The sequence below is a fragment of the Eptatretus burgeri genome, chromosome 2 (assembly GCF_056783735.1).
Source record: "Eptatretus burgeri isolate ZD-2024b chromosome 2, Ebu_testis_v1, whole genome shotgun sequence".
Classification (NCBI taxonomy): domain Eukaryota; kingdom Metazoa; phylum Chordata; class Myxini; order Myxiniformes; family Myxinidae; genus Eptatretus; species Eptatretus burgeri.
This window is the reverse complement of record NC_140962.1, coordinates 68,641,726-68,667,673: the sequence shown is the minus strand read 5'-3', so window position 1 is coordinate 68,667,673 and position 25,948 is coordinate 68,641,726. Positions and strand designations below refer to the sequence as shown.

The 25,948-nt window shown below is 50.2% G+C and overlaps 1 protein-coding gene across 9 annotated transcripts in view; it reads left to right on the top strand.

The window, feature by feature from the left end:
- The window catches only part of RAPH1 (Ras association (RalGDS/AF-6) and pleckstrin homology domains 1), a 137,985-nt gene that overhangs the window by 232 nt on the left and 111,805 nt on the right, over positions 1–25,948 (top strand). For 4 of the 9 annotated variants that reach the window (XM_085869651.1, XM_085869645.1, XM_085869654.1 and 1 more), the window contains exons 1-2: positions 155–498; positions 1,788–1,856. The gene's annotated coding sequence lies outside the window, so the exon portion shown is untranslated. Of the gene's footprint in view, positions 114–154; positions 499–1,787; positions 1,857–25,948 lie in introns of those variants that run through there. The other 5 variants (XM_085869652.1, XM_085869646.1, XM_085869643.1 and 2 more) reach the window with 2 other exon arrangements.

The window sequence follows — 25,948 nt, the reverse complement described above, 5'->3', positions numbered from 1 at the left end:
CGTGACCTCAATGACCCCTCTCCCGTTAGATGTTGGGGCGCGCGAGACAGCGATGAGCGGAAGTGACGTCACATCCGTCTCCGGGATTTCCTGCACAGAGCGGCGTGAATGAGGTGCGTGTGCGTGAGTGAGGTGCGTGTGCGTGAATGAGGTGCGTGTGCGTGAGTGAGTTGCGTGTGCGCATCTTCCTCGTTCATCCGTTTCTTCAGCCTGTTTGTTTGAAGTGATTTCTGCTCCGTTTTGTTTTCATTTGATGACGTATTCGTCATTGGAGTGTTCGTCACCCTCGTGGACGTCGGGTTCACATGTTACATTCGGTCCGAGTCGTAAATCACGATCATCCTGTGAGAACTGCTCCCTCCGTCCTTCCCCATCGCCATCTCGTCGTGTTCGTGCGTGTGGTGCTTGCTGCGGATCGCGATCCCGAACGAGGCCGACAGGACACTCGGTGCGGACACACGTCCTCGTGTCCACGTGATGTCCGAGTGCTCGTAATCGGTAGGAAGAGAAAGGATCGAGATGATGGACGTGCGTCGGTGTGCTGTGTCTGAACAATATACGAGGGATGGTTACTCGGGTGACGGGGCGGACGGACGGACGGACGGGCAGGGAGGCACACTGACAGTTCGGACGGGCGAGATGGGTCGGCAGACAGTTCGGACGGGCGAGATGGGTCGGCAGACAGTTCGGACGGGCGAGATGGGTCGGCAGACAGTTCGGACAGGCGAGATGGGTCGGCAGACAGTTCGGACGGGCGAGATGGGTCGGCAGACAGTTCGGACGGGCGAGATGGGTCGGCAGACAGTTCGGACGGGCGAGATGGGTCGGCAGACAGTTCGGACAGGCGAGATGGGTCGGCAGACAGTTCGGACGGGCGAGATGGTTGGGCAGACAGAAAGACAGTCGGACGTGCGTGCCGGGTGGACAGACAGTCGGACGTGCGTGCCGGGTGGACAGACAGAAAGACAGTCGGACGTGCGTGTCGGGTGGACAGACATGGTCAGACGTGCGTGCCGGGTGGACAGACAGACAAACAGTCGGACGTGCACGACGGGTGGACAGACAGACAGACAGACAGTCGGACGTGCACCACGGGTGGGCAGATTGATCGTCTGATGGGCGAAAGGGAAAGCAGTGATCGTGCAGGCAATCAGTTTGGACGTATGAGGCGTGTGGGCAGGCAGATGGACAATCAGATCTATGAGATAGATGGCCATGCAGAGAGACGGGCAGATAAACGGAGTTGGATGGGTGAGGTGGGTTGGCAGCAATTCAGGTTGTTGAATGAGAAGTCCAGACAGGAGGAGAGGTATATCAGGCTTTATTAACTTTTCTTTGACAAAAATCATCTTCATATACATGCAGACGAGCTCACAAGGAATTGAAAATTCAGCTCGTTTCAAACAAGAGAGATGTACGTTAACATAAGCCTGGGGATATATATGTATCTACAGTGTACATATATTTGACCATTTGTTGGCAAGCTGTTGGAGCACATGAGAGAGAATGGGACAGACAAGTGAGCAAATGGATGAAGAAGTTCTTAATTGTCACTAAGGAAAAGCTTGCAGTCATTCCCCATGAGGAGTACTTGCTTTGTGCTTGTAACATGAATGAGACAGTGCCCTTTAATGATCCCACGACAAGCACGGGTCTTCATTGTGCCAGTCCTGTTTTGCATTATTGCTATCTGATAGCTTGGATCATGTCAGGCTATCTTGTTCTTGTGGTTAACCTGTAAAGCCTCATGCACTGCAAATCTCAATCGATTCATTTCTTGTGTACAGTTTGAACAACAGACAAATGACGGCGTGCCTGACCCTGTGAGCTTGAGGAAGACAAATAGAGTGAACCCGGTACGTGTCTGATACATTTTCTGTGATGCCTTGACTTGCGTGCACAAACATCCAAATTGTTCGATTACTCCTATAAGTATTCATTAAATGTTATGTATTTTTTTGGTGAACTGGTTTAGACATTTTTTTTTTCTTTTTGATGTCAATGATGTGAGTTGTCAAACTTTACATGGAGCATAAAACGTGGTTGTAAGTTTATATTTTTATTCTGAAGTTTGAAATGAGCATTAATGGGTGTCGAGGGAATAGCACGGTTTCATGTGCAACTCCCTTGTCTATTCTTTTCTTTTTCAGAAGTGTAAGTGGGTTACAATTTTCACACTCGACAGGCGTCCGCATGTTCACACATGTAAAACCAGTCTCGTGTGTTCATTTTACCCACTGGCCGTTTGATCAGGGATTTGATTCATGTTTTTGGGGGTTTTTTTGCAAAGTGCTGGTTTGTAAATGAGATTTATCTGTTTAATTGATCTTTAACTATTGTATTAATGACTTTGTGAATGTCTGTTTGCTATTGGAGATGGTGTTTTGTTTTGTTTTTCTTGTAAGTGAAGGTGCTAATACATATATATTGTTGCGAATTCGCGCCCCGCCGGCGTGCGAACGACCGCGTTTAACCAATAGCGGCCGCTTCACCCACCGAACGTGCAATTCAGTCGTGACCCTCTCAGAACAATGCCGGGAGCTCCTCACGGGTGGGGGTTTAACCTCACCACAACTCGGTCCGCATTCTACCCGCGCGAAATAGGGTCCGATCGCCGAATGGTCGATTTACCTAAGTACCCGCGCGGGTAGTGTACCGAGGAGTTGTACCACGCCGCAGGTCGACTCCGGACACAAACCGCTTAAGCGGCTCGTTCTGTACTGCAGGGATAACCGAGCGGAGTTATCGTCGACCTCGACGGTTCAGATTATTTATCGGGAACTTGCACCCACTATCAATCCCTTACGTGATGCAAGATGGAAAGTCAAACAAAGGAATGGACACAGCGAAATGGGGAACAATTGGACAAGCACATTTATTCGCGCCACACGGCAGCACGTATTTCTAATAGGCAACAGTTATACAAAACAATACACTTCTACAGTCAAGCAAGAAAACACAAGCAAGGAACGATGCAGAGCTACAACCGAATAAAAGGCAATGTACAAGCACTTGATCAGTTTCTACTTTACGGACTGGCGCCACACACACATTTACACAAAACCCCAAAGAAAAGAAAGGACTTCCCTTGGTGCGGCCCTCCAGTCCTCCTCCCACGACCTCAACTCCGAGCTCCGTCTCCTTCGCCGTCTTCCACTGCCGACTTGACGACGACACAGCTCGACTTCAACGAGCTCCTCAGGCTCCGCGAGTTCCACGAGCTCCACACCGACGCAGAGACACTCTGCCATGACGACACAGCTCGGCAACGACCCAACAACGACTTCAGACTTCAGACGGAGGTGAGTTCCACGAGTCAGGCGAGTTCCACGCGACAGAGAGAGTGCAAGACCTCAAGCCACCCCGCGCTCGCGTCTTTATCCCAAGCTTGACTCTCTTCTCAACTCCACCCGCGCGCGTTTTAGCCGAAGCTCAACTCTCTTCTCAACTCCACCCGCGCGCGTTTCAGCCGAAGCTCAACTCTCTTCTCAACTCCACCCGTGCGCGTTTCGCTCATGTTCCGCCCCCCCCTTTTCACAAAGCCCCGCCCCTTCTCAACTCCCGCCCCTCCTTCCAGAACATGCTGGAAACTTCCAGAAGGAGGGGTCTTCCACCCAATCGGCGACGCTCGCACCGCCGTGGAATTCTTCCCCTTCCCTCGCAGGATGAAATCCACCGCCATTCGTTCGTGGGAGGGGGGGGGACGGGGGCCGCCTTGCTTTCCCTCATCGAAGGCCAGGCCTTTGGCAACCGTGTGCCGAGTCAGAACGCGGTGGTTGTTGAGGTGGCGTGGTTTGGTGGTGGCGTGGTTGGTGGTGGCGATTTGGTTGTTGGGGTGGTGCTTGGTCCAAAATAACGACAGCAAAAGAAAAACGGCTATCTCATAGAGTCGCAGCCCGAATGAATCACACATATTCCCTCTAAACAACGGGTGTGGGCTAACTACACATGATCTTATCGATATATCTCATCTGAGGACCTTTCTGGTGTATTGCAAATTTCCACAACCGTAACAAATATATATATATATATATATATATATATATATATATATATATATATATATATATATATATATATATATATATATATATATATATATATATATATATATATATATATATATATATGTTTCAATTCTGTATCAGTTTTGCCTTTCATGAAAGGTCCAGTTTTTCTTTTCTTTTTTAATAGCACAGGTGAGTGGTGTGTGGAGAAGCAGAGAGGGGGATGCTATGATGGATCATGTGGTGCTGTGCTCTGATTCCGTTTCTCTACCTGTCCTGTCTCTCTTTGACTTTGCTACTGGAAATATGTTTCATTGTAAAAGTAAGATCACGTTGTGATTTGATGTATTTGTATCAAACTACATTACCTGGCTCAATTACTGTTGGCGTCGTCATCGATTACAGTGGACTCGTAGTATTGAAAACAAACGTTCTGTGGTCTGATCGATGAATGACTTGCACTCCACCCGTCGGGGGTGGGGGAATATACTACATCCCAAGCGTTCAAAGTGCACAATCGACATACATGCCCGACATAATATCTCGTATTTTGATTTTGATGTACCATACTCTTTAAGAGCGTTGGTGCTGCTGCAGCAGTTTCTTGGCAACCGTTATAATGGGTGCTTTGCCATTGCCTTCCCAGCGTTATTGTCTGTACTCTATCCTTTTAAATGCTGAGCATCAAACAAGGAATCAGCACGTACCATAAAAAAAGTCTTTGGTATGACTCATCTGGCGTTCGAACCATCAACCTCCCATATTCAGAGTGGACACTAATCATTTTGCTGTTTCGTCTGGTGTGCATCACATATGTACTTACATTCAATACTGTGCAAAGGTTTGTTATTTTCAATTTTGTGGTGCTTTTCCCCTTTGAAAGTCGATTTAATATCTGTTGTCTTTCAGTATATAACATAAGTGACGAAATTGAAATAAATGTATTTCTGCAATACATATATTATCATGTGTTAGTAATATCCACCTTCCACAAAGAAAATGTGCAGGAAACAGTTTATGGGAGGTTTTTGTCGTGCAGTAAATATTAAATTGGTGAAGTAATAAACACCAGTTATATGAAAGCTATTGACAAGAAACCACAAGAAAAGTTGCAAATTGGTGAATATGTGAAATTGTTTTTCATCAGCTTTTTCCATTGCTTGAAAGTCTGAGTGGTTTCAGAATTGCACTAAGGAAGCAACTTTCAACAGAATAGCATGTGAGGCTCCAAACTCTGTGAGAAGAAGGGTGCACTATAAAGAAACAAGGAAAACAGCACAGATTGCAGACCCTCATTAGGCCTTGTTTTGTTTTGGTGTATTTTGTGTGGAGTTTGTGTACTGGTGTTACGTAATTTATAAGAGACATAATTATAACTGCAACTTTATAAATGCTGGCAGTGATGACCGGTTCAGCCATTAAAGAGAATATTTTTGAAGGTTTTAATTTTTTTAAAACAATATGGCTGCCGAATCACGTGACCGATGACATCATCAAAAAGTTTTGTGGACCATTAGATGACCGTCAAAAATTTTCATACTGATCAGATATAGCATTCTTCATATGCAATTTTGACGTCATAACGAAGGCACCTATGATGTCATAAAAGAATCACACTCATTCTCCATGAGGAGTACTTGCTGTGCCAAGTTAAAAAAAATTTCCTTGGTGCAGTTTCAGATCCAGAGGTCCAAAGTTTTTCCATTTTTCCAACATGGCTGCCACATCACATGACCTATGACGCCATAATTATCATGAGAACATTCTACGTGAGTAGTCGCACCAATGATGAAAATTTTGTCTCAATCCGACAAGTGGTTGCGGAGAAAAACACAAAAGTTCTGTGCAGACAAACAAACAAACAAACAAACAGACCCAAATGCGATACCCTCTCCTTTGGCGAGAGTAATAAATCCTTTAAGAGGAAAGAAAACGTTTCGGCCATTTGTTGGGGTTTTTTATATCCAATGTTGAGGCTCGTATAAGAGCTAACGCACAGGACGTATAATAAGGGGAGCAGGAGGCAGTATAATAATAAGGCAGGAGAGGGAAGCACAAAACAGTGGGGAACAGAAACATTAGATCTGTTGAATGGAAAGGGATGGGGGCAGGGAACATACAAATACGATGGGGTGTGTGATTTGCTGTCGATTTGGCTCATTTGGACAACCTTGGGGAATGGGTAAGAGAAGTAAATATTGAATGCAGTGCCAGAAGACTGCTTTGACCATCCCTCGGGACGAAATGTCCCGGCTCTGAGGAATTCCATTTTAGCGGATACTCTGACTCTACTATGTATGTGTATATAATGTTGCGGATTCGCGCCCGCCAGCGTGCTGACGGCCACGTAACTCGAATCGCGGCACGTCGCCCACCGGACGGACAATCCAGTCGTGACCCTCTCGGACTAACGCCGGGAACCAGTCACGGGTGGACCTTTCGGTCTCACCGCGATCGTGCCAATCGGCCCCCGCGTGGGATAGGGTTGCTCGCCAAATTCGACCTACCTAAGTACCCACACGGAGGGTAGACCGGGCGATCGCACCTCGCCGCAGGTCGACTTCGGACACGGGCCACTTAAGCGACCCGTTCCGTACTATCGGGATAACCCAGCGGTGTTATTCGTCGGCCTCGACGGTTCGATTAATTATCGGGCGTCTTAGCCCACGACCAACCCTTTACGTGAAGCAAGATGGAGATTCAATGAAAGAAATGACGAAGCGAAGCGGGAAAACAGTTCAACAATAAGCACATTTATTTCGCGATGAACGGAAAGCACACATATTCAATTCCACCAAAAGCACATGTAAAAGAAGAAGACAATGCAATATTACACAAAAAGCAAATGCAACAATGCAGATCTATCCGACTACCGGGCACACGGCAACACTTATACAATTTTACTTCACAGACGGCGCCGACAACACATATTCCCAAAGCAAAAGAAAAGAGAACCACCCTCCAGGATGAGGGGGGTAGGCGGGCCTGGGGCCGAGACCGTGTCGGGCCTACCCGTCTGATGATGAGACGCGGAGCGGCGGTGGTGCCTCAACTCCGCGGGCCTCGCGGACAGTGTCTGGTAGGGGGTGGGAAGGGGGCCCCCTTTGTCGCACTATCTCAGCGCGGGGGGAAACAGGAGGGGGTTGCTGATGCTCGGGGAAAGGAGGATATAACCCTGTCTCGGGCCCCGCGGCGAGCGTCTCCTCCTCCACCTCGGTCGCGTTGCTGGCCTCTCCCTGTGCCGCTCCCGACACCGACGCGAGCACCCCCTCGTCCGCCTTCGCCGCCGTCACCTCTCCACAGCTCCGTCCTCTTCACTCCGACTAGTACCACTTCTTTCCAGCTCCACCGACGACTCTCTTGAATTCCGCACACTCAACTCTCCAACTGAACTCTTTCTCCACTGACGAACGCAGTCGTTTTTATAAGCCCCGTGGCTTCGCTCTTTTACCCTTGACCCTTTGCCTCCGACCCTTCACCTGGCTCCCCATTGGCCCGAGGAAAAGTGGGCGTGAATGCTTTTTGATCCATGAATTTGCATATAGCGACCGCCCTCCAACGCCCTGGAGGCGGGGCCAAATCGCCCCTCGCTCACCGATTGGACGGAACAAAAGTGGGCGTGAGTCGTTTTTGATCCGTTTTTCTGCGGAAAGTCCGTGATGTTTTTGAACACGCTGCTCGGTGCGCGCCCCGCACGAGTCCAGCATCGGTGCCCACGAGTGGCGCGAGATGACGGTGATGCGATGGTGGCGAGTTGTGACGGTAAAGGTCGTGGCGGTTGTGGTGAAGTGGCGTTGTGGTTGGGGGTTGTTGTTGTGAAGCGGCGTTGTGGTTGGTGGTTGTTGTTGTGATGGCTGCGTTGTGGTTGGTGGTTGTTGTGTGATGGCTGTTGAGACGTGGTTGGTGGTGGTAATAATGGCGGCTGGTCCAAAATAAAGATAGTAAAAGAAAAACGGCTATCCTGAAGAGTCGCAGCCCTCATGAATGACATTTATTCCCTCTAGACAACGGGTTTGGGCCTAACTACACATATACTTACCGAGATATCTCACCTAAGGGACCTGAATGGTGGTTTGCGAATTTGGTCAACCACAACAATATATATATATATATATATATATATATATATATATATATATATATATATATATATATATATATATATATATGTATATATCTTCTTCTTTCGGCTGCTCCCGTTAGGGGTCGCCATAGCGGATCATCCGTATGATCCGCATAGTGATTTGGCACATGTTTTACGCTGGATGCCCTTCCTGACGCAACCCTGGTCGCCTCTTACGACACAGGGATATGGTACACCTATTTTAACCGGGGTATACTGGTACTCATTTCGTCGACCTCGGAAGGATGACAGGCTGAGTCAACCCCCTGGTGTATTAATTCAGTGGCCCAACGGGGCTTGAACTCAGGACCTTTTGGATCCCAAGCCGCTGCCCTAACCACTGTGCCAACACCAGGCATATATATATATATATATATATATATATATATATATATATATATATATATATATATATATATATATATATATATATATATATATATATATATATATATATATGTATATATATATATATGTATATATTTTGTTACGGAAATGGCCCTTATTGGACTACTAAATATAGGATTAGCTCAGATCCCCCATTAAATGCATGTATAGATAGGTTGTTTGGTAAAATGGACGTTATATGTGTGTCGGGAGGTGTAAGAGAATGTTTTTTATGTTCATACAGTGGTGGTGAAACAAGGGCTCCCTCTTCTTCCTCCCCTCCACGGACAATAGGCCTCGCCCAGGCGGCTGGGAGGGTGTGGCCAAGGGGAGGAGGTGGAGCTAAGGGGAGGAGTTTTTCGCCGAGAGGAAGGCGTGCTCATGGAACGAGAGCAAGCAAAGACCTCGTGAACAACTTCAGTTTGGCAGTTTTGGAAAACTGCAGTCGGTTGAGAGGCGTGCTCGTGGAACGAGAGAGCGAACGAAGGCTTCTGAAAAAAAAAGAGTGCTGTGTGTGAAGAACAGTCGGGTTCTCGAGGCGTGCTCGGAGTCGCTTCGAAGCGAGAAATGAGGGCTTCGTAAAAAGGTTCGGTATGTGGAAACAGTCGCTTTTGAGGCGTGCTGGTTTTTCGAAGCAAGCTAACGTAAGAGAGGCTGCCTGCACGTCGAATCGGCAATCCACTCTAAGGAGAGAAAAGGTGATTCGACAGAGAGAGAAACTGAGAGGACGGAGTTGGGAAGTCAGGCTTCGAGGCGGGAAGGCAGAAGAGGAGACGCTGGAGCCTCTGACGGTCCCTGCTCACACCAACGGCTCGACACGTTTGCCGATCCGCTTGCCGGAGCCCGGCACCTCAATTTGGGCCTTGTCTGGTGAACGGGCCAGGCCTGGATTTGTATGCTGGACCGTGAGAGAGATCGGCTGAGGCCTATCGTCGACCTTACGCGGGATCAGAGCGCGCGGCGACCACGTGCGGTGCGAAGGGAGCAAGAGTACGACGCCTGCTTTTCGCCACGTGGCGCGTTCGAGCGGGAGCTCAAATCCGTGAACATCCACCTGTTGCGAGCGACATTCGTGCTTTTGACACTGTCCTCTCGTCCATGAGACATCACCAAGTACTCTGTCTTGTCTTGCATGCATGCTGTCTGTCTATCTGTCTTTGTCTGCCCGTTGTTTAAGGCATATTTCAGTAGCGACCCCCTCGAAACCTGTAGGCCGTGGTTCCCTAGTTAAGAACGGGTTGAGGATTGTTAATAAAAACATTGTCGTGAATTTTGCTCATGTTGTGATCCCCGATTTTCCCCAATAAATCTGGTTAATTCGTATGAAGTTGCCGCTATGGATGAATTTGTGTTGCGTCGAGGAACGATCCGTTCGATTGGCATATAAAACCAAAATGGTTACAGACTGGCAGAAAACGCTCGGCATCTGACAAAACCAGTCTGTAACCAGGGGTTTTATTTCCCCAACTGGCAAGGTACAAGGATTACGTTGGTATCGCGGTTGAAGGCGTGTGACCCGAGGCCTGTGCTGAGCCGGCCAGCGTTATAGATCCCAGAGACAATGGTGGTGAGGGTGGCGCCTCGGACCGGGTGAGAATCCCGCCACCCCGGATCCGCAACAATATAGTGTTCCTGAAATGGCCCTCGGTAAGCTACTAAATATAGGATTAGCTCAGATCCCCCATTAAATGCATGTTTAGCCAGGCTGTTCGGTAAAATGGACGTAACCTGTGTGTCGGGAGGTGTAGGACGCATGTTTATTGTTCGTACAGTGGTGGTGTGCTGACTGCTTCTTCTTCTTCCTTCCCTTCTCCGGACGAGGCCCCGCCCAGTCGGCTGAGAGGGAGTGGCCAAAAAGAGGAAGTGAAACGAAGGGAGGAGTTTGTCGGCTTCGTAAAGGGGGAGGAGCGAGTGGCTTGGAAACGAGCGAACGAAGAAGAGACATGGTGATTCTGCCGGGAGAGAAACTGGACTTGGGCACGCCGGGTCTGCCTTCTGTGGCCTGGAGAAGCGAGCCAGGGCCGAAGGAAAGGCAGGGAAAGGACTGCAGGAGGTCTGTCTGCCTTCAGCAGCGAACGGAGACCTCTTGGAATGGTTCAGTTTTGGGAGAAGTAGAAAAACGGCAGTCGGTTTTGAGGCCACGAGTGCCAAAAGGAAAAAGGAAAGCGAGTGGTGCGATCGGCAGGGAGAGGACCTGGCTGCTGTGTGAGTCTGGAGTCAGCTTCGAGCGGAGGTCATCGACAGGTTCAACCTGCGTCTAACGACGGAGCCTCTAACTGTCTCTACTCACCTCACGGCTCGACGACGCCTTGGAATCCCATGGACCCAGCCTGCCGGAGCCCGGCACCTCGATTTGGCCTTGTCTTGTGAACGGGCCAGGCCTGGACTTATTTGCTGGACCTTGTGGGAAACAAGCTGGGACCCATCGTCGATCTGGCGGTCTTGTGCCATCGACCTTATGCGGGGTCAGAGCGTGCGGTGCGAAAAAGGAAGGCGAGCGCCATCTTGCCACGCGGCGTGTTCGAGCTTGGGGCTCAAATCCGTGGACATCGGCTTGTTACGAGCGACATTCGTGCTTTTGACACTTTCCTCTCGTCCATGAAACATCACCAAGTACTCTGTCTTGTCTGCATGCTGTCTGTCTGTCTTGTCTGCATGTTGTTTAAGGTATATTTCGGTAGGGACCCCCTCAAAACCCGTAATCCGTAGTTCCCTCGTTAAGAACGGATTATAGATTAATTAAAACATTGTCGTGAATATTTTGCTTGTGTTGTGTTCCCCGATGTTCCCCAATAAATCTGGTTGATTCGTATGAAGTTGCCGCTGTGGATTAATTAGTGTCGCGTCGAGGAACGATCCGTTCGATTGGCATGTAAAACCAAAATGGTTACAGACTGGCAGAAAACGCTCGGCATCTGACAAAACCAGTCTGTAACCGGGGTCTATTTCCCCAACTGGTAAGGTCCAGGATTAAGTCTGCATCTCACTGGGCTGCGACAGCTCGTGACAAAATGCGAACGGGATTCTCCAAAATGTCTGGAAACGTTCGCGGTGGTTCTCAGTTTTCTCGCGTGAGTTGCAGGACGTCGCTCTGGTGTCGCTTGAATTTTGAACATGTTCAAAAAATTTGTGCGACAAATTTTATCTCAAAATAGTAAGAGTCGTCGCAGTTGTCTTGAACCGGTCTCGAACCCTTTTCAATTTAGTTTCCATGAGTCAGAAGGTGTGACAAATGTGACATGCAACGTAAAGTAGATAGATTCACAATAGTTCAATCCAGATATGACGAAAAAAACAACCAAAAACACTCATAGTCCATATTGTAAAACCAGCATTGTCTGTCCTCTTTCTCTCCTGTTCTGAGTAATGGCCTTCAATGCAATCTTTTCACTTTCCCATCATTCCTTTCACCTTCCCATCATTCATAAATCACGTCACACATATTTTTACATAAATTAGGTCACACACAAAATATGGTCACACCCACAAGCCCCTATCAAGGCAGATGAACCATTGTGTAACACACAATGTTTGTGGGTGCAACGTTGACAAGTAACAGAACACTTTGAACAATCAGGCTTGGTCAGCATTCTCCTGTAATCCCACCATCCTGTTCTCCAGGGCACAGCTCCCACACCATTGTAGTACTCAGTCACGTACTCTCTTACTCGTTTCCCAACTGACAATATGATTGCTGGAAGGGAGAGGCCTCATATATATATATATATATATATATATATATATATATATATATATATATATATATATATATATATATATATATATATATATATATATATATATATATATTGTTACGGATTCGCGCCCGCCGGCGTGCTGACGGCCACGTAACTCGAATCGCGGCACGTCGCCCACCGGACGGACAATCCAGTCGTGACCCTCTCGGACTAACGCCGGGAACCAGTCACGGGTGGACCTTTCGGTCTCACCGCGATCGAGCCAATCGGCCCCCGCGTGGGATAGGGTTGCTCGCCAAATTCGACCTACCTAAGTACCCACACGGAGGGTAGACCGGGCGATCGCACCTCGCCGCAGGTCGACTTCGGACACGGGCCACTTAAGCGACCCGTTCCGTACTATCGGGATAACCGAGCGGTGTTATCGTCGGCCTCGACGGTTCGATTAATTATCGGGCGTATTCAGCCCACTACCAACCCTTTACGTGAAGCAAGATGAGGATTCAATGAAAGAAATGACGAAGCGAAGCGGGAAACAGTTCAACATAAAGCACATTTATTCGCGATGAACGGAAAGCACACATATACAATTCCACCAAAAGCACATAGAAAAGAAGAAGAAACACAATGCAATTTTACACAAAAAGCAAATGTAAAAGAGAAGACACAATGCAGAGCTATCCGACTACCGAGCACACGGCAACACTTATACAATTCTACTTCACAGACGGCGCCGACAACACATACCCAAAACCAAGAAAAAGAACACCCTCAAGGATGAGGCGGGCCTGAGGCCGAGACCGGGTCGGGCCTACCCGTCTGGTGATGAGACGCGGAGCGGCGGTGGTGCCTCAACTCCGCGGGCCTCGCGGACAGTGTCTGGTAGGGGGTGGGAAGGGGGCCCCCTTGGTCGCACTATCTCAGCGCGGGGGGAAACAGGAGGGGGTTGCTGATGCTCGGGGAAAGGAGGATTTTTACTCTGCCTCGAGTCCCGCGACGAGCGTCTCCACCTCGACCAGGTCGCGCCGTCGGCCTCCCTGGTGTGCAGCTCCCGGCACCGACGCGAGCACCCCCTCGTCTGCCTTCACCGCCGCCGCCTCTCCACAGCTCCGTCCTCTTCGCTCCGACTCCAACTCCGAACTCTTCCTCCTGCGAACTTCCCAACTGCACTCAACTCCAACGCACACGACGACCACTCTTGACGAACGCAGCCGCTTATATAAGCCCCGTGGCTTCGCCTTCGACCCCCTGCCTTCGACCTTTCACCTCGCTCCCCATTGGCCCGAGAAAAAGTGGGCGTGAATGCATTTTGATCCATGAATTTGCATATAGCGACCGCCCTCCAACGCCCTGGAGGCGGGGCCAAATCGCCCCTTGCTCACCGATTGGACGGAACAAAAGTGGGCGTGAGTCGTTTTTGATCCGTTTTTGGAGCGGAAGGTCCGTGGTTTTGTACACGCTGTTCGGCGCGCGCCCTGCACGAGTCCATTACCGGTACCCACAAGCGGCGCAAGAACGGTGGCGATGCGACGGTTGCGAGGTGTGACGGTAAAAGGTCGTGGCTGCTGTGGTGAAGCGGCGTTGTGGTGGGTGGTTGATGTTGTGAGGACTGTTGAGACGCGGTTGGCGGTGGTAACAATGGCGGTTGGTCCAAAATAAAGATAGTAAAAGAAAAACGGCTATCCTGAAGAGTCGCAGCACGCATAAATGACATGTATTCCCACTAGACAACGGGTTTGGGCCTAACTACACATATACTTACCGAGATATCTCACCTAAGGGACCTGAATGGTGGTTTGCGAATTTGGTAACCACAACACTACCCCCTCCCCTTTTTACAGACTCGTCCCAAGTCGTCAAATTTTCGTGTGCCATCATGTGTAGTTTTCCCCTAGTACATTTTACCTACGGATCCCTGAGTGCGACATTCATGGTATTCGTGTCCCCAAAATAAATAACCTGAGGGCTGCGTAACTACCTAAACAAACTCACTCACACGGACGACTTAAATAAAATTGCCGGCGCTAGGACAAACATGCCGGGGGCGCACTCATATTTACAGTACATCTTAACCTTAACTTACAAATTTTACACTAAACCATGGCCCAGGATCAATGAACTCTGCAAAAGAAAAGCAGTTAGCAGGGAGCCAGGCTGCTCGCATGCAGTCTCTGGCTCAAAACAATGCAGGTGACAGGGAACGTGGCTGGCTGCTCACACGCAGTCCAAGGCCTTCCTTTTTGAACTGAACGCAGTGAACCACAACGGTGCATGGGCTGCACAAACGCAGTCTCCGTGCCAGCTCAAGTGGCACACGCAATGAACACAACGAATGGATGGATGAACACAAACACGGTGCACGGGCCGTCACTGCAGGCCCGTGTTGTAGCTGCCAACAGGGCAGTTCTCGCAGCTTGCAAACTGTTGCCTTGATCCTGGCGCACATGGCAATGAACAGGGGGGGCAAAGCAAAAATTGAACGGGGGCTGGTGAGCAGGGGCAGTGGGCATGGCATGGCAAAGGCAGCAGGCAAACACAGCCTGCAGAATAAGGCCGCTGCAGGCAAACACAGCCGGCAGACGAACTGGCCGGCACAGGCCTTGAAGTACCACAGCTGCAGATGATCCGGCCGGCACAGGCCTTGCAGCACAGCAGCTGCAGATGAAGTTGGCCAGCCTTTGCCGTTCCGTGGAGGTTGGTGGAGGGAGTGCGGTGTTGCTGGCCACTTGGAAGGTGGCTCGGCCCTACCTACCTGTCTCCCTCCCACCTATCGCCTTTGCCTGTCACTGTACATACCCACTCCCTTAATTTGTCAAACCCCAATTTAGCCCCAACTTATTTTTTTGTTGTTTTTATTTTTACTTCCCCACTATAAATCGTCCTCTAACCCCCTTTATCGTCTTTGTTCGGCTAACCTATCCTGTCATCTAGCCTACTCCCAACCCCTACGTTCCCTTCCCGGAGGGGAATAAGGGAGAGCTAACGTCCTGTGTTGAGGCCCAACGAAGCCTCAGGATGGCCTCCCCAGAGTTCGGCGATCTTACCCAAAGTGGGTCCAGCGGCCCACAACTACAGCGAGGGGATGGATGGTGCGGAGGGGTACATCTCCTAATCTACCCTAACCATTTAACTGTTAAACTACCCCGGGGCTTTCAACAAGCGCCTCTCGCTTAAACTATTGGTTCTAACAACCCAGATTCCCGTCGCCTGTGTTGGTGTCCTCACAATTTCGGGCCACGCCCCCCAATTTTCTCTCCGTGCCCTCACACGGTCTCATGGCTGGGACACGTGGCTCCCCTTGGCAGGCACGACCCTCTGCCGATTCTCCCGCTATGGCACCCCCGGGCACTACACTGCCTCCGAGCCTACCAGCTCCCTAACACCGGGGAGTGCCCCCCATGGCACCTCCCCTGAAACGCACACGTGGCAGGCTGGCTTCCCGGGCCCCTTTCCGAGGGTCACCCATGCCCACAACACTGCCCACGCGGCTGATGGCGCCCCGGGCCCCCGCACCAAGCAGGCGCACCCGTGCCCACTACGCTATCCCGGCCCCCCATGGGCCCTTGGCCTACCACGGCCGACTAGCCTGGTGCCCGGGGTACCCACTCAGCGATACTCACCTTTCGCAGCCACGCTCCCAAGCCCGTCAACAGGGCTCCTGCACCCCTCCAAACGGGTTTCAAGCCTACATTCACACCAACAGCAAAACGACTTCCATTTTTCAATTTGACTAACCCCCTAACTCACTTTATACTGACCCCGGGGTCCCTTGGGCGGGAGTCACTCCTCCCCCCAATCACTCATCGCACCATGCATTCCCCATTTGCTCCATACACACAGACCCGCTGGCCTCACTCACTCACCAAGCACATGCTTCCAATCCACTCACCAACAACTCTTCAACACACTCACCACTGAACTCTGCCATCCTTCTAACTACATCCCCTAACTAACTCGTGCTCCCACGTCGTCCCTTAAACTACAGCACGTTCCTTTTAACCCTACGTAGCTAAGCTACGTCCCCACTACACATTCACAAGTCTGTCACTGTTCTCAAATGTCCCAAAAATTATTTACCCAACCTAAATCTCGCTATCATCCCTCTAACTAATCCATTCCACGGACTCCATGAGGACTTACCCCTGCCCCATGGAGTCGGTCTAACTAAGCTAACCTTTCCCCCTAACTAGTTTCCATCCTGTGCCCAGGTAAGGGGGTCTTCCACCCCTTGCCCAGGAATCCTGTGCACCCGAAAGTGAGGCTTGCCTTTTTTTTTTCCATGCGCAGCACCCGCGCGGCAACTCGCGCACTTCGCACCTGCCCGTGACGTCATGCAGCTGCACGTGTACCTCGTCCCTCCTTGGACGGTACCATCCGGCAGGGATACCCCTCCTGCCGGATTCCAACCCCACGTGCAGCCATGGCGTCACCGTGCGCATAAAAAAAAACAAGCCCCACGTCTCGAGGGGTTCCCCACGCGAACACATGTGCTTTGCCCGTTGGAGCTTAACACACACGATCGCGTGGAGAACCCGTCCGGTCCAAATCCGAAATCCTGCCTAAACTTTGTCCGTCCGCGGGATCGGCAAATCCACCGCGTGCGTTTCCGCACCGGGACTTCACTCTCGCAAGCGAGCACGTGGTGGTCTCGTGCGTTGCACAGCACGGACCGCGTGCTCACTGCTGGGTGAACCCGGCACGGTCCCCGAAACAACTACAGCCGCAACCCGGCTTTCTTTCCTCCCATGTCGCCGTCGTCGTCGCCATTCAACCCACGCACACCTGCGTGTTACGACGCTCACACTCCACACCATTAAACTCACACCGGGAGACGCGGCTGCGTGCTCCCGCATGCCAACCGACATCTCCCTCACATACCGCTCTCTCACACACACGGTCTCCCTTGCATAACCCATACCACTCACACGTGGTGCTCCATTCACTCGTGCCTCACTCACACACGCGGGGGCACTCAACCGCGGTGCCTCATCCACACACCGTGCCTCACTCATACACGCGGGGGCACTCAACCGCGGTGCCTCATCCACACTGGCCGTTTCATCCACACACACGGCCTCACTCACACACGGTGCCTCACCCACACACGCGGGGGCACTCACCCGCGGTGCCTCATCCACACACGGCCCCTCACTCACACACGCGGGGGAACTCACCCGCGGTGCCTCATCCACACTCGGCCCCTCACTCACACACGCGGGGGAACTCACCCGCGGTGCCTCATCCACACTCCGTTCCTCACTCACCCGCGGTGCCCCTTTTACACACGGCGTGCTGGGAAGCACGTACTCTGGCACCATCGCCACCACACCACTCACACACGGGGTCGCTTCCACACACGGGGACGCACTCACACCTTGCACCACACACACAGGGACAACCACACTGGGGATTCGTGTCCCCACAAGGGTCTCCGGGGCCTCTATACCCCCCAAGCTCTCCGTGCACCTGTCCACAGCACCCGTCCCCTCAACCTCGCAAAGCACGACCGAACTCACCTGGTCGTGACTCGCCTCAAGGGGGCAGACTCCCTCCCCTCGTTCCTGGAGGAGGCCATCCAGGTGCTCGCACTGGGTCCCTACACGCTCCGCGAGCTCAACCTCACTATCCTCCACTACCTCCGTGTGTGTGTGCGCGTCACTTACCCCGTCTTCATCGTGCAGTCTCTCCTCTATTTTTTCTGTCTCCCGTGTCTATACATTTATAAGTTTCTGTTGTCGTCACCTCGTGTCTCGTCTCACACGTTTTGGTCTCCCCATTTAATTTTTCCCTTTTGGTCATCGTTGATTCTTCTGTCACGACCCTCGCCCAACACGCCCCCCGAATTATTTTTTTACCCGCCTCCACCGCGGGCCTGTCAGCCGTTGCACCCCCTTCCAGCTCGTTCGCTCCCACACGTGGAGTCGCCATTCCTATCTCCCTGGTCACGGCCTTCATGCCCGCCTGCAGGCATCGGCCCATGTTCTGCGTCTCACCCCGTAGCTCTTTCATTTCTTCCTTCATGTTTGCTTCCATTCCGCTTATTTGCTTGTTCATTTCGTTTTTCATTCCATTTGTGTTTGTATCCATCTTTTCGTTCATTTGTTGTGTATTCGCATCCATCTTTTCGTTCATGTTCGCATTTATCTTCGCTGTCATTTCCGGCAGCATGGCGAATAGCTGGGCCATGTCGGGTGCGCTCAGCTGAGCCGTTTCGGCAAGGGTTGGGGAAGGGTTTTGGTGGAGAGGGGGGGGAGGTGTCATACACCGCGGCCGCTGCCGCACCCATTTCGGGCTCTGGGTTCAGTTGGGCGAGTTCGTTTTCCTGTACTATCAACATTTCCTGCACGGGGATTTCATCCTGGACCATGGATTCTACATTACTACACATATACATTTCTAATACCCCCGGCTCCCGCTCGCCTTGAGACGCCATCTTGCTTCTCTTAAAGGGTTAATTTCGCTCGCTCGTAATTTGGAGGGAATCGGGGGTCGCTTCTCTCACCCCTGGACCGATTCCCATGAATTTAGCTGGAGACAGGAGAGCCCGTTTTCCTGTTCTCCGATACCAGTACCGCGAGGAGGGCGATGGATTTGTATCGCACGACCTGACACCAGTGTTACGGATTCGCGCCCGCCGGCGTGCTGACGGCCACGTAACTCGAATCGCGGCACGTCGCCCACCGGACGGACAATCCAGTCGTGACCCTCTCGGACTAACGCCGGGAACCAGTCACGGGTGGACCTTTCGGTCTCACCGCGATCGAGCCAATCGGCCCCCGCGTGGGATAGGGTTGCTCGCCAAATTCGACCTACCGAAGTACCCACACAGAGGGTAGACCGGGCGATCGCACCTCGCCGCAGGTCGACTTCGGACACGGGCCACTTAAGCGACCCGTTCCGTACTATCGGGATAACCGAGCGGTGTTATCGTCGGCCTCGACGGTTCGATTAATTATCGGGCGTATTCAGCCCACTACCAACCCTTTACGTGAAGCAAGATGAGGATTCAGTGAAAGAAATGACGAAGCGAAGTGGGAAACAGTTCAACATAAAGCACATTTCTTCGCGATGAACGGAAAGCACACATATGCAATTCCACCAAAAGCACATAGAAAAGAAGAAGAAATGCAATGCAATTTTACACAAAAAACAAATGTAAAAGAGAAGACACAATGCAGAGCTATCCGACTACCGAGCACACGGCAACACTTATACAATTCTACTTCACAGACGGCGCCGACAACACATACCCAAAACCAAGAAAAAGAACACCCTCAAGGATGAGGCGGGCCTGAGGCCGAGACCGGGTCGGGCCTACCCGTCTGGTGATGAGACGCGGAGCGGCGGTGGTGCCTCAACTCCGCGGGCCTCGCGGACAGTGTCTGGTAGGGGGTGGGAAGGGGGCCCCCTTGGTCGCACTATCTCAGCGCGGGGGGAAACAGGAGGGGGTTGCTGATGCTCGGGGAAAGGAGGATTTTTACTCTGCCTCGGGTCCCGCGACGAGCGTCTCCACCTCGACCAGGTCGCGCCGTCGGCCTCCCTGGTGTGCAGCTCCCGGCACCGACGCGAGCACCCCCTCGTCTGCCTTCGCCGCCGCCGCCTCTCCACAGCTCCGTCCTCTTCGCTCCGACTCCAACTCCGAACTCTTCCTCCTGCGAACTTCCCAACTGCACTCAACTCCAACGCACACGACGACCACTCTTGACGAACGCAGCCGCTTATATAAGCCCCGTGGCTTCACCTTCGACCACCTGCCTTCGACCTTTCACCTCGCTCCCCATTGGCCCGAGAAAAAGTGGGCGTGAATGCATTTTGATCCATGAATTTGCATATAGCGACCGCCCTCCAACGCCCTGGAGGCGGGGCCAAATCGCCCCTTGCTCACCGATTGGACGGAACAAAAGTGGGCGTGAGTCGTTTTTGATCCGTTTTTGGAGCGGAAGGTCCGTGGTTTTGTACACGCTGTTCGGCGCGCGCCCTGCACGAGTCCAATACCGGTACCCACAAGCGGCGCAAGAACGGTGGCGATGCGACGGTTGCGAGGTGTGACGGTAAAAGGTCGTGGCTGCTGTGGTGAAGCGGCGTTGTGGTGGGTGGTTGATGTTGTGATGACTGTTGAGACGCGGTTGGCGGTGGTAACAATGGCGGTTGGTCCAAAATAAAGATAGTAAAAGAAAAACGGCTATCCTGAAGAGTCGCAGCACGCATAAATGACATGTATTCCCACTAGACAACGGGTTTGGGCCTAACTACACATATACTTACCGAGATATCTCACCTAAGGGACCTGAATGGTGGTTTGCGAATTTGGTAACCACAACAATATATATATTCCCGATTTCTTAATTGTCACGTATAGTTGTCGTGCGACTGTTGCACGACATTTGCGTGTGTGACCGTCGCGCGACAGTTGCATGTGCCAAAAAAATCTCAATTTTGTCACCTGAACGTCGCGCGAACGTCGTGCGACATGTATGCGAACTCCAGGCGAAGTTCATCCCAAATTTCGCCGGGAGGTCGTGGCACATTCGTGCGATATTCGTGAGACATACGCAAATGTGTTTTAGAATAAATTCAGTGTGATTCCAAGTGAAAATTATCGCTGTTTTATCGCAATTTGGTGTCTCCAACTAGTCACGAGCTGTCGCAGCCCAGTGAGATACAGGCTTTACATTGGTATCGCGATTGAAGACGCGTGACCCGAGGCCTGTGCCGATCCAGCCGGCGTTATAAACCCCGGAGACTGCGGTGGTGAGGGTGGTGTCAAAACTCGGGTGAGAATCCCGCCACCCCCGGATCCGCAACAATATATATATATATATATATATATATATATATATATATATATATATATATATATATATATATATATTTTGTTGCGGACCCAGGGTCAGGGGCGAGAAAACCACGAGGGCTACCTTGGGTTCCCACCAGACTCTGGAATTGCAGGCCGTCGCACATGGATAACTCCTTGACGCGGCGGGTCGCTAACCGACCGTGAACGCCAATAACTCAACCACCTGACCTCGGGTCCTCCGTCTAAGGTTTAACCAGTTACCTAACTAATCACGTGACCTAATTACCAGGGAACAAGCCCTTGGTACGCCTTGTCCGAACCGGGTCACCTTACCGGGTCAGATGCAGCCAAGCTACACTGCCAAGGACGTACTGGCGAGAAGAACGGTTTGTTGGGAAATAAAGTCCCGGCTCGGTTTGGATACAGACCATGCTCAATCAATGAAAGAAAAGACAAAAACGAGCTGGGAACATTTCCACACAAGCATTTATTACAGGCAGGCCAGGAAAAATATGTGGCACAATGAATGGATTTATTGTTGTTTGTAAGCAGGGATTGTAAGGAATTTGTGGGGTGCGACAACAAGGCCAGCAACTTACAAAAGCGGACACAGAGCAGACTTATCCTGCTATATTTCTTCTACACTCTTGACTTAAGCAAGGACAGGCGCCATGACACACACACATGACCCGATGAAGATTAGATAATCATGTGAAAGGAGAGGAGATGAGGGCTATCGGTCTCGCAATACCTTGCATGGTCGGCCGGCTGCGCTACCCAGTACACTTGGGGGACGCTCCGCTGAGGTTTCTGTGCCGGGCGCAGCACGTGCACCGGTCCAGAGAATTGGCGGAGCAAACAGGCAAGAATGGGCCGAAGGCGGACCCAGCAGACGAGAAGGCGGTAGGTGGAGGCAGCAGCGAGATTCAGCAGGTGGTGTCAGGTGGGTGGGCGGTGGAAGGCAGAGCCAGCACGTGAGGTAGGAGGAGCATCAGGCAAATGTAGCGATCCCAGCTTTTAGCAAGGCGAGCTGCAAACGGCTTCGAGATCCGTCTTTTATAAGGTCCATTGTGTATGGTGGGGGCGACGACCCGAAGCGATGTGTCGTCACCCGAATCGGGCATTCCCATTGGACCCCGACCACGTGAAGCCCAGCCCCCACAGCCGGAAGCGGCCTCATTTTCCGTCCGGCGAGGCATGGCTGAGCTGCGGAATTGTCCCGCTCCGAACCCCACAATATGAATCGCCTTGCATCAAACTCCCGGGCCGTGCTCCGACGACTGGCTGAGTGTCGCGTCAGCCCCGCATGCCCATTCGGGCGCTCTGCGGTTGGCGCTGATCAATGTGCTTGTCCCGTCCGTACGCCATGTGGTTCGAGCGATCTTGGCCGTACAGCATGCCTCTGCTCGGTGGCGGCTGCATCGAGGCGGTGGTGCGAGAAGATCTCTGCCGTTCGTGGGAGACATTGGTGGCCAAGGTGGCGAGCGAAGATCAATGGTAAGACGCCATTGTGAACGTGCAGACCCAAATAAAGATGTGTGCCATGCACGTCCCGTACAGTGTGATGGTAATTATCATGGGGATGCGCGCGTGTCTGTTATCGTGCATGTACTTAGCGCACAGTGGTGATCCTCACAGGTGGTGATCCTGAGTGTGGTGCCAGCCCCGATCTGTGTCATGGATTGAAGGAAAGGATTGGATATAAATCAGGGTTGAAAAGAAAAAAGATATAAGTAGTAGATGCAGATTTGGGTTGAAAGGAAAATAAATATAAGTACCAGATGCAGATTTGTGTTGAAAAGGGCGCGCCACGTGCGTCCTATACAGTGTTGGGATCTAATGTATGATTCTACTATCCCCTTAGACACAGTATTCTTGCAGTGGAGGGTTTTTCATCATGGTGTTGATGCTTTTCTTGGCCTCCGTGAGAACATTCATATGTACCTATGTGGCGACCTCGCTGATGGTAGAAAGGAAGAAAGAGAGATAATTAGACCGAGCGATGAGACCCACGCAACGCACTTCATCCCGTTGACCCATTAGACATGAGGGGTAGGTCTAACTGCTCGTATACTAATGAAATAACTGTCTGAGCATCACTATGTTGGATGCCATTGCGTTAGAGGCATGCAGTTTTGCAGAACCATAATAATATACATGCATATATGTATATACTTACACATTTTAAGCAATATCGAACCATTCTTCCCCATTGTCTTGGCTTGCTCACTGAATGTTTTTTTTTTCATTTATTTATTTTCATTTTTTTTTTCATTTATTTATATTTTCATTTACAGACGCTTTATAAAGGTTCTGATTTTTTTTTATGGTGTGTCGGCTCTGATGTCCGTCGGCATGCGAAATTACCGTGCCTCCCCATTGTCTCGGATCCCTTGCCTGCATTTATTTTTTCATTCGTTTTTTTTCTTCATTTCTTTATTTTCATTTCTTTATTTTCATTTCTTTATATTTTCATTTATGAATGCTTTCTGATGGTTCTGTGATTTCCCCCTCCTTCCCCCCCCCCCGGTGTATTGGCTTCGATGTCCATCGGCATGCAAAATTTCAGCTTTCTACGTCACCGGAATGTACCGAACTGGAATATCAGTGAGTCAGTGGTTAGAATGAGCTTTCTATACTAGCAGGGTGTGCTTACATGGGGTGTGCTTACACGTGTAAGCATATGAATCATGTTTCCCCATTGTCTTGTCACTCACCTGCATTTGATTTTTCCTTTATTTATATTTTCATTTCTGGATGTTGTCCGACAATTCTGTGATTTAGATTTTTTTTTTTATCCCCCACCGCGTGGCGGAAGGGGGATATTGTTGTTCTTTTTCCGGTGTACTGGCTTCGATGTCCATCTGCACACAATTTCAGCTTTCTACGTCACCTGGAAGGTTCCGTTCTTTAATATCAGTTGGTGAGTTAGTGCTTAGAAAGAGCTTTATCACTGATGGTGTGTTAAAAACAAAATGTTGCAATCACATTTTCCTTGAATTAAGTGAAAAAAAATAATAAATTAGCACCTACTCCCCTCTTGCATGCTAGAAACTCATATTTGTCATGTTCTCCAGCATCTAAGTGAAATATTTGATCAAGAAGGCCATTTAGTGTGAATGGAATTGGGGAATATGGTCAACATATATTGGTCGTGGACAAAAAAATGGAAACACCAAAGTAAAGTCACTTAAGAGGGCGTTGAGCCACCACGTGCCGCCATTACGGCCTGTACGCACCGTGGCATACAATCCACCAGCGTCTGGAATTCTGCAGGAGGGATGTGACACCATTCTTCCATGAGAAAGTCAATCAACTCTCATGTGTTTGCTGGAGGTGGAAAACTCTGTCTTTGGCGTCATTCCAGAATGTCCCATAAATGCTCAACTGGGTTCAGATCTGGTGACTGAAATGGCCATGACTTATGGATAACACATCAGTCATGCTCATCAAACCATTGGGTAACCACACGTTCTCTGTGGATGAGGTCTTCTCTTACAGCCATGCTCGTCATAATTATAGGTAACCATGCCTGTGCAGCATTTTTATGCATGACCCTAAGCATGCTGGGATGCTATTTGCTTTGTTAACACGTGGGCCACACCTGTGTGGATGCTGTTGCTTGGTGTCCCTCATTTACCCAGGTGTTTCCATTTTTTTTTGTCCACTACGTACATATATTTATTTACACACACACATTGTTTTTTTTGTTGTTGTTGTTGTTCAATCTGTAGTTCCTATTTGGCTAAGGGAGTTTTACTCGATTTCTCCATTATAGCTCAACATATCTCGCTGACGAAATTTTTTTTTTGTCATCTGTTATCAAGTTGAAGTTTGTGCATGATCGAGGAGTTGCAGCGGACATGGCAGGAAGACAATGGGACGCATGGCAACTGAGCAAAAATAATGGATTCACGAGACACGAGATGATGCACCACTAATGCATTTCTTACTTTAAAGGCCCGGTCACACCTTGACGTTTTAGCCAGCGATGGCAACGTATTAAAATGTATGTAAAACGCTGGCTGACGTTGAACTTTTGATGTTTTTTTTTTAAGATTCGGACGTATTCATAACGAGTTGGTCGTATGCATAACATATTAGTAATGGACACAGAACGTTTCGTTGTGTTATAGATAACTTATACCAACGAATGCTGAACCTGTTGTTGGCCTACACAACCTATGCCCAACGATAGTCTAACTTCGGCATAGCGCGTTGCACGCATCGCCGACGATGTCGTGACGTAGCCTATTAAAAGGCTGACGCACAACGATTCGAATCATAACTGCCGTAGAAATGGAAGTGACAACATCGCGGTCACACCTTGGCGATCTTGCCAGCGTATGCCGACCTAAGAAAAATGTGTCTAAAACGTTGGGGGCACGTCAAATACGGTATGAGTAAGTTTGGTATACGTGAGTAGAACGCTAAAGTACGCTATCATACGTCGTAGTAAGTAGAGTACGTCAAGAAATTTTAAACATGTTCAAAATTTTACGACGTACTCGGCGTATGACACACGTTCCGCATGCGATGGGGATAAGTTTTACACACGATATGCGGACGCTTACACACGTCCACAAACGCTACTTATAAGCTACTCATAAGTCGAAACACGTCGCGGTAATGTCTTTTTTACGCGAAACTTATTTCTAACTTATGTTTGACGTGCTTTGAACCAATTCTTTACGTAGTCCCAACACACATCGACGTATGTAGACGTATTCCAATGACGTCTTCCGGTCGACAAAAAAAAAAAATGAATGTGTTTCTAGCTTACAACTGCCATATAAAGACGTGTTCCCAGCGATTTTGGGAATTGGTATATAAAAATGCTGCTCATAAAAGGGGAACCCAACAGTGTTTTCGAGTTCCTTTTTGAGTCGATGTCCATGTCAGCAGTAACAGTATCAGTATCAGTATTACTATTAGT